Genomic DNA, 6,523 nt, shown 5'->3' with positions numbered 1-6,523 from the left:
TCAGCCATCCTTTAAACAAGTCTGCTGTTCTAGCTTTCTTTCGGATGATGAGTGTTTTGGAACACACACCAATTCACGTTTTTTCAGCCATCCTTTAAACAAGTCTGCTGTTCTAGCTTTCTTTCGGATGATGAGTGTTTTGGAACACACACCAATTCACGCTTTTTTTGCCCATCCTTTAACCAGTTTGCGTTTTGGATGATGAGTGTCTTGGAACACAAACCAATTCACGATTTCGGATTTTATCCTTAAACAACCCAGTAACCGGTTCAGGATAATTTTCCCTTCGAGTATATTATTCACGGTCTGCCGGTAATGAATAATATGTCTCGTTCACTCTTGGGTCAATCCTTTGTTGCTTTCCCCTCAGAGTAAGATTTGCATTCTTTACAGAATCAAATATCCATCCTATAAACAAGTTTGCTTTCGCTCACTTCAGGATGATGAGTGTTTTGGAACACACACCAATTCAAGTCTTTGGTCACCTGTTACATACCTACCACCCGGTATCCTTGGTGTTCCCTCCTTTCTGCTCCCTATTATGACCTCGGTCCCCCTGTGGAGTCAGATTTTCCTGTTTTTTGTTACCCTTATGCCCGGTAACATCTCATTTGTTTGTTGCTTCCCTCAGTGGAACTTTTTGTTGCTTCTCCCCAGGAGTCAGCTTGTGTCTCTCCAATGGATTTATTTTCCATTTGGAAATCTTTTCCCCAGTGTGAGTCCTTCACTCCCCAGTGAGTTCTCTGGTCTGTTCTCTGTTTTTCCCCTAATCAGAGTCGTGTTTTGATCACGTTATGTCAGTCTTATATTCCCCAGTTTGGAGTCGTGTCTTGTTCACACATCTCTCTTTCTTTTATTATCCCCATAGAGTCTTATTAGAGTCTCTGTTCCTGGTGAGTGTATTACTCCGATGGATCGTCTTTTCTTCTGTGTGAATCATATTCCCCACAGAATTGGTGTCTTTTGCATGCATACATTTGCATCATGAGGTCTCTTAGGGACCAAAATTTGTCTCATTACTGTTATTTAAGCCCATTCTACCGCGTCGAGATGAAGATTTCTAAACTTCGCTTCTCCGGCTAGAATGACCTTAAATAGGGGCATCTGTAAGACCCCAATTTTGGGCCCTAAGATCCCTCATGGCCCATATCATATCATATCATGGCCTCAAGGATCATTGCATGCCCTAGTTTCCCTCCTAGTGGGTAGATTGCCTTGTGGGTTGATTTCTTGATCACCAAGCATACTTTGCATTTGTATATCTTTGCTTTCATGTGTTTATCATTCAAAAAGTACAAAAATATTGTCAGTCTAACCTTGTTGATTGCAGATGAAGCAATTAGGTCAAAGTCAGTCAACAGTCAGTCAAAGCAATGGATGGTGGCCATTCTTGCAGAATTTGGGCACCATGATCAATAATCAAAGGTTCATACAACTTGAGACATCATTTGAAGTCAAGTTCTCAAGGAATTAGGGTTTGGAATTCATCAGAAATGCATCAGTCATCCAAAACCCTAGAAAAGTCAAACTTGGTCAACTGTTGATTTAATCAAGGATTTGATGGATAGAATTGATTTGAAGGAGTTCATTCATGCTTATATAAGTCTCATCTATCATGTCAAACCTCATCATGGAAGAATTTGAAGTAGAATCAGAAATTTTCCAGAAATAGAAAGTGGACCTGTAATTTCAACTGCCAAAAATGGAAACTTCTTGATCTTGAACTTACATCATGATACAAGCTTCAAATGAATTTTTGCCCAACATGAAAGTTGAAGATCTTGTTCTCCCATTTTCAAAAAGTCCAAGAACTCTCAAATCCCATGTGTGGTTGTCAAGATATGATCAATTCAATTTCAGAAATTTGTGAACTTCAAAGAGCCATAACTCTCAAACCATAAGGCCAAATTTGGTGGGGTTTTTTCCTACAAACCACATTTTTCATCCTCTTTCCAAAAATATAAATTTCATTCATCAAAACCTTACCAATCAAAATGGCATTTTTGGACCTTTTCATTTAAATTCAAAGTTTGACCAAACTTTGACTTTTTGATTCTTTGACTTTTTCTTGATTTGGCCAATTGGGAAATGTTTCATATGTCATTTGTGACTTGTTCCAATTCCAAAACCATGTTCATACCACCATTACACTACTATTATGGACCAAAATGCAAAATGGACAAAATGTGCATTTGGCTTCACATGAGTAAGACAAAGACAGCATTTCACAAGCAAAGGCAAAACAGCATTTGGTTGGTCTGTCTACAGCCTGTCTGTAAGCCCATTCGACCAGCTTGCACCCTCCATTTTTCATTTGTACACAATTAGCAAAAATAGCAATTGATTCATTTTACACTAAACCAATTTACCACTTCATTAGCAGACCTTAAACAGACAATATAAGGGCATTTTCTGACATTTGTAAACCCTAGACAATCGCAGCCACAGAGAAAAACCTCATACTCTCACATTTTGCATTTGGCTTGAAGACAAAATTCTGCACAACCATTCAAAGAAACTCGAATACCCTTGGTTCATCCCTGCTCTAGACAACATTTAGAGGCTTTGTGAACCATCCATTACCAACTGGAACTCTCATTCGAGTACTGCATCTTCAAGGCACCCTTCAATGGCAGAAATCATTTCAAGCTAGCTTGTGCATCCTGGAGTGGAAATAGCTTCATCATCCATCAACATAAAGCACAAGAGCCACCTGTTTCGAGCTGTAGCATTCAGACAGCACTGCATTTCGATTTTCATCAAATCAAGTAAGTTTTTTCGATCTTCCTTTTTCTCCAATCCATGGTGTGCTTCTGGTAGAATACACATCACTGAGTCCATTGCAATTTGTAGCATGTAAAATAGTAGAGTTATGCATGAGAAATCTGATTTTAAAGTAATATGTCCAAAGTTGTCTTGGTATGTTTCTTTTGTTTTAGCTCGATTTAGTGATGATGGCTGCTAGAATATGCATGAATGATGTTTGTTTGACATGTTGGTGGGTGTAGTTTCATTTTCTGGGCATGTTGATTCTTGATGATTTTACATGATGATGTTGCTTACTGCTGTTCTAACCCTAAAACCTGCCAAGAAATCCTCATGAAATGTGTTTTGTTTGCTGGTGTCATGATGCTACATAAGTACTGATGATATGTCATTGTGTGTTTTTTTTGCTCGAATTTTGTTTAATGATGACCACATGATGCCATGCTAAAACCCTGCTGCTGTTTTTTTTAAAAAACCCTGTTGTTTTTTTTAAACCCTAGCTGCCTTCCAAATTTTTTTCCATAGTGTTTGGTGTTGTTGCTCATGATGCATGATGTATTTCATTGCTATGATGCTTGGTCGAATTCTGTTTATGTTGTGGATTACATGAATGCCCTGCTGTCCATGCCAAACCATAAACTCTGCCCAGAAATTCCACTTGTTTTGTTTGGTTTGTTATTAGTTGTTGTTGCATAATGATGTTGTTGCATGGCCGTGCTTGTTTGTTGATGCTGAATACGTGTTGTTCATGGATGATGAGGATATGCTGCTCATGTTAAACCTTGTCCTGTCCAGAATTTTGTTTGAATGTTGTATTGGTGTGTTGCTGTTTAGATGTGCATGAGTATGGTTGCATCATTGCCATGATTGTTTGTGTGCTATGTTGAAATTTCGATTGCATCGATTGCTTGAAAATGCTGAATGCCATAGCCATTGCACATGCTGTTAAACCCTAGGGTTTTGAAAACTCAGAAATTTGAGATGTTTGGCCGGGTTACTGTTTTATTGGCTGAGAGCCAATCAAAACATTTCGTTTTGCAGGGCCAAAACGCACAGTTTGGTTTAGTGAGCCCAGAATTACACTAATGCCACTGCGTTGACCATTAGTTGACTTGCTCACCATGTTGTTTGCTCATGTTGCTTCAATTATTCATTCCATTTCCACAATTAATTTCTCTTTCAAATTTTATCCAAAAATCATGCAAATTTTCTCCTCATGTTCATGAATGTGTCCTCTATTTTATTGTGAATTTTAATTAATTTTTCAGTGGCTGGATTTTTAATGATAATTGTTTTCCCAACATGTATGCATAAATGATACATTGTGCCATTTCAATTGTGAAATACTCATGTTGAATCCAATGAGCTTGAAACTTTTTGTGGTAAAACTAGACACATTGACCTTTGTTTCCATATAGAGTTTGTGCATTTATCATTTGTGGATTGAGAGTTATGATTTTCTGAAGTTGTGTGTTACATTTGGTGCTACATGAATGATATGCATTTTCCCAATTTTTGTTCACATGCTTCCCTACATCCAAATGATCCCAAATTTTGCATGAATCATCTATCACATGTCTAGTTTGTGTATGAATTTTCTGGGAATTAATTGTTCTGTTTCCAATTTATTTGAGAATTTTCTTCCATGCTTAGTCATTTGTTGACTTTATGTGATACATGTTGCCAAATCTTTTGTGAAATTCTCATATCTTATTGTATGTCCATGAAATTTCATATGTGATAACTAGACACCTTGAGCTTTGCATTGGTGTTAACCTCACTCATTTCTCTTCTGTTTTCAAATTGATATGATTTTTTGAAGTTGACCCATGCTTGTTGACTTTCATCATGCTTACTTGAATTTGGTTTGACTTCATGATTTTACTTGACTGCCTTCCTCTCATCCAAATGCCATGAAATTTTACATGTCTACCATGCTAGATGTTAGGATTGAGTGTGATTTATTTCATGATTTTTGAGTTTGTTTGAGTTGACTTTTGAAAGAGGTCTTGCTGTTGACCTATTTGTGCTCTTTCTGGCCATGCTTTGCATCCTTTTGCATATGAAATGACAATGATGCATGATTTGATTGTGAATCCAATTGAGATTGCTTATTAAATGTTTGAACATGAATTGGGTTGACTTTCCTTTGCTGTTTGACTTTTTTCTTTCACCTTTGACCCTAGGCTAGTCCTAGTGGTCTTCTGAGCTTACAATTGAGCTATTGTTTCAGGTTAAGCACCAATGCCTCAAAGACCATTCAAATTTGTTTGAGTTGAATTATATATTGTGCTAACCTTTGTTTTGTAGGTGTGACTCACATACTTGAGTCTTTGTGCCTTGCACAATTGGTCCCTCTGTGGTTGACTGTTGTTTATCCATTTCTTTTGGTTTGAACTGTTGACTTGTTTACTAATTAGTTTGACTTTTTCAGGTACTTTAGTTGCTTAAGTTCTTTGAACTTGCTTGCTTTGCTATTTAGCATTTGCTTTGAGGTATAAACCTTTCTTCTTCATGTAGTCTGGAGACCCGGTCTGTTATTTGACCGGGAAAACTGTCTGAAGTCCTCCTTAAGAGGCAATGCCTGTGTGTGTTTAAAATTGTCCCAAGCAGGAAAAGTCCTTCAAGTAAGGCAATTGGTGGAAGGTAGGGATAAGCAATCTATCCCCCACTATTCAGTGTGTCCTCTCTTTGCTCCCATTACATGGTTGAAGCATTGAGATAAAAACCCAAGATCTAATCGAGTCAATAAAGGGGAAAGAGTTCCATCTTTCTGAACTCCCCCACTTTCTATTATTTAATGCTCTCCCTGATCAGGGATAGAAGCAATGAGGCACACCCCTCATCTCCTTTTCATCTGCTTCACCTTAGCCTCTCAATGGCAAGGTTAAGAGCGACATTTACCTATTACAGTGGACTTTCATAGTCAAACCCTCTTGTATGAGCCCCCTTTGTTTGGCTATAGAGTGTGCTGTTTGATATTCATTGTTTGATTGATTGCTTCATATGCACTTGCTTGCTTGTATGTTATGCATTTATCATCATCAATTGCCATTAGTGCATGATCCTCTCATTTGCTTTTGTGATGCTATCATTGTTGCTTGCCCATTGAGGACAATTGTAAGTCCATTGCTTTGGCATTTGCTCCTGTGATATGGAAGGATAGAGTGTAAGACCTCATTGGTCACTCATATCTTCTGTTTTATCTGTTTGTATGTGAGGATACAGTTATAAGTCCCTGTAAGTTGGCATCTGTTATCCTGTGATCATAGTTTGTTTTATCTGTTTGTATGTGAGGTTGCAGTTATAAGTCCCTGTAAGTTGGCATCTGCTTTCCTGTGATCATAGTTTGTTCATCTGTTTGTGTGAGAGGTTGCAATTATAAGTCCCTGTAAGTTGGCATTTGCATTCCTGTGATCATATTGTTGCTTTTGTTCTTGTATGTGAGGATCCATCATAAGTCCCAGTAATGTGGCATTGGATTTCCTAGGACCATACTGTGGAGTTAACCTAAGTCCAGACAGATTGGCAGTTGATTTCCATGTTTCATTTTTGTTTTCTTCTGGGGAGATTAGTGTAAGTCCATTGAGTGGCTTCTGATATCCTGTTCTGTTTTAGGAGACCGGTGTAAACCCATCTATTGGTATCCGGTATCCGCTTTTTATTTCTTTGCCTGTGGAGATTAGTGTAAGTCCATAGAGTGGCCTCTGATATCCCGTTTTGTTTTAGGAGATTGGTATAAGACCATTGATTGGCA

Source organism: Lathyrus oleraceus, chromosome 2, assembly GCF_024323335.1.
Source record: "Lathyrus oleraceus cultivar Zhongwan6 chromosome 2, CAAS_Psat_ZW6_1.0, whole genome shotgun sequence".
NCBI classification, from domain to species: Eukaryota; Viridiplantae; Streptophyta; class Magnoliopsida; order Fabales; family Fabaceae; genus Lathyrus; species Lathyrus oleraceus.
The sequence above is the reverse complement of the archived record's forward strand: the minus strand, read 5'-3'. Positions refer to the sequence as shown.